This window comes from Lissotriton helveticus (genome assembly GCF_964261635.1).
Source record: "Lissotriton helveticus chromosome 1_1 unlocalized genomic scaffold, aLisHel1.1 SUPER_1_unloc_18, whole genome shotgun sequence".
Taxonomy (NCBI): Eukaryota; Metazoa; Chordata; class Amphibia; order Caudata; family Salamandridae; genus Lissotriton; species Lissotriton helveticus.
The window spans coordinates 1,427,424-1,431,009 of record NW_027611657.1 but is presented as its reverse complement, the minus strand read 5'-3'; positions in this window follow the sequence as shown (position 1 = coordinate 1,431,009).

Below are 3,586 nucleotides of genomic sequence, written 5' to 3'. Positions count from 1 at the left end.
ACAGCAAGTGGCGTTTAAAACCAACGATATCACACAGTTAATGGCGGTCATACAGGCTAAGATCGATGACATTGAAGTACGCTCGAGGTGCAATAATGTGCGCATTTTGGGCCTGCCGGAATCTATGAATGTGGGTCGTCTCGAGGACTTTGTGGAGTCACTACTTAAAGTAATCTGTGGGCCTGAATGCTTCTCCCCCATGTTTGCCATTGAACGTGAGCACAGGTCCCTGGCACCACGCCCAAAGCCGGGGGCTCCACCCCGACCTATCATCGCGAGGCTGTTGAACTTCAGGGACCGAGACACTGTCTTGCGAATCACCCACCAGAAGGGCGCCATCAATCATCAGGGCAACACACTGTCCTTCTTTCCAGATTTTACGGCCACAGTGCAGGCGGCCAGGAAAGAATTCCAGGGAGTCAAACAACGTCTCATGAAGGAGCAGGTTCCGTACACCATGTTGTATCCTGCTCGGGTGCGCATAGCGGTGGACCGGGACGTCAAGATTTTCACGAATCCTAAGCTCGCCATGGATCACGCCAAGCAACTTTGCAGAAAGAAGTGGGCATCGGAGCGCACATCAGATGTGGACGAATAACAAAGGCGGTGCCTGGTTTTGCCATATGATTGTAATTCTTTTGATAGCCATGCCTACTGTGTTTGTCCTGTTGGCCTGGGGGGCGGGTTTGTTTCAGGTTGTTGTTCTGCTTGCTTGTGGCAACCTGATGCGGTGACATTGTCATTGTTGCCTGTAGTATGGACACATACTGTTGGGCCTGGAGATGCCATAGATCCATTATTTTCAGCCCACGATCCTTAGTGTTCAGTCAAGAATACATGGGGGCTATGTGGCCTTGCCTCCTGGTGCCCTACGAGAAACGTTGTAGACTGAGATTATAATGACTAGGGATAGAGCCCAGTTACTATTTGATGCGTGAGCTTTAAAGATATTTGTCTTTTGTACTTTGATTGTAATGCTATGTTGGGTGGGTATGCAGGGCCGATGGATCACCTAAGGCGGCCCCTCCCTCTCTGCCATTCCATAGGGAATGTAGAGCGCCTCTGCGTCCCCCGATTGGGTGTTCCCCACTATCATTACTTTGTGTTTTAATCTGGGGATGTTGCAGGGTTCTGGCTTCGGCGAGATCGAGTTGCTGAAGTGGGTGGGGGGGGTCGGGGTGGGGTACAGAGTACCTCAGGAGATGCAGCAGCTTGAGACATGCGCATTGGTATATGATGATGCGCTTTAGAGGGTGTTGCAGATTGCATGATCATTCTATACTATGACGGTCTCAGAGCTGCAGCTGTGTGAGAGCCAGGCCGAGCACACTTCAGAAGAGTGCAGGATCAACACTGAAGGTCTCAGAGCTGCAGCTGTGTGATAGCCAGGCCGAGCACACTTCAGAAGAGAGCAGGATCAATAATGAAGGTCACAGAGCTCCAGCTGAGTGATAGCCAGGCCGAGCACACTTCAGAAGAGAGCAGGATCGATAATGAAGGTCACAGAGCTGCAGCTTTGTGATAGCCAGGCCGAGCACTTCACTTCAGAAGAGTGCAGGATCAATAATGAAGGCCACAGAGCTGCAGCTGTGTGATAGCCTGGCCGAGCACACTTCAGAAGTGAGCAGGATCAATAATGAAGGTCACAGAGCTGCAGCTGTGTGATAGCCAGGCCGAGCACACTTCAGAAGAGTGCAGGATCAATAATGAAGGTCGCAGAGCTGCAGCTGAGTGATAGTCAGGCCAACCACAAGTCATCTCTTTTAAAGAGTGAGGGATCATTGAAAAAAGGTCACAGAGCCTCACACCGTGTGATAGCCATGCCGAGCACAAAGTGAACAAAATAACCATTTTACATTATTGGACAACAATTGTAGATGGCAGATGGAGCCGAATTATGAAATGATTGATCCACAAAAGGAGTGAAAAAAAAGAGTTTGATTGCACCAAGCTGTTATATTCCTAGAACCAATCATGACGCTATAAAATGTACACAATAATTACAAAATTTTACATGATAAAAAGAAATGTATGTTTTTGGCTATGTAATAAAACAAAAAATATTTATTTGGGTTTATGTTATTTTACTGCTGATTGTAAAGAAAGAAGATTGTTCGCCTAAAAGGTCAAGATAATTTGTGCTGTCAGCAGGTAGTCTGGCAGAGGTGACATTAGAAGGGGTTCCTGTCTCGACAGAGTGACTGCTCCCAGAATGGCTCTGCTTTCAGTGTTCCCAGGGATGGCAAGGGTTTTTTTCTTCAGATGGCACTAACTCTCCAGTGTTGATGAAGAGAGAAGTGCTACTTATAATACAGACATCTGGGCTTCACTCCTATTAATTCAGTCCTTTTTATCAAACTAATACCTCATTTATTTAGAAAAACCAAAAATATTTGTTTCCTGGCATTCCCCTTGTTAATAAACCATATATATGCTACAAAATGTTCAGTACTTGTGTGTATTCTGCTACAAGAGGGGTGTAAGTGTACATTTCATATTAAAATGTACTTTTTATTTTTTTAAGGTTCTTATTTAGTGCTACTTCATCTACTGAGTGATCACTTGGGTTACATCTAGAACAACCGTGTCTGTGATGGATGTGGAATGAAGGCGCCGAGTACAAAGAGTTTCTCAGAAAGCTGTGAGCACCTTCGAAGGGTGAACAGTTATAAAGCCAAGATCATATCCAGAATGCTGGTTTACCCATGTCCCTGACTAACTGAGAGTTTCAAGCTTTATTCATAGTATGGGAGGCTGTTCTTCAGGGCCCCTGGTAAGAACATACAGTGCTAAATTTCTAGCAAAGGCAATCTATGGCACCCTCCTGGCGTACTAAGAAAAACCTGCTTGAGCTGTTGTCATATGTAAATTGTAAAAGAATTCTGTGACTTCATCTGGGAATAATTCCATAGTCCTGTGAGAGCTTAACTCTCAATGTATAATTGGCTATAATGAAACTAAAAGCCCGCGTGGACTGGGCCAAGATATGGGTAAGTAAGTAGTCTGTACTGGTGTTTGTCTTTGTTACTTGACACACTAGTAAAAAACTCTGCTGAGATTCTGAGAAGAAGTCACTGAATTATTTTGAGAATCTTTATTGTCATTGTGTGTAAATAATTGGCACACAGGTCACAGTTTATTCTGCTCAAATATGTGAACTTGGGGGAATGCATGACATTGTTCTGCATTCTGTCCATCAATTGTTCTTTTTCCATGTGTCACCCTGAGAGGGAAGGGTATGCCCAGACATGGGTCCCGTACTCTCCATGCCACTGGAGTCAAGCTATCCTGGCTGATGAGGGCTGAAAGGCCGAAACCGGTCCTAGGATGCATGTTTCCATTCCAGGGAGGACCTGGTCTGGCAGTTTGGGCTGGACTGTTCTCATTGGGCACAGGGTCACGGCTGATTTGCATATGGCTGGATCTAAACTGGAATGGCATGGTGAGCAAAACAACTATGGGGCATATTACCAAGGGCTTTATCTCCGCTTTTTTGGCTTTAAAAGCCAAAGAAGCAGAGATAAAAATAGCGCCCTATCAACAACAGGGTGCTAACATGCAAAATCGCATGTTAGCACCCTTTTTC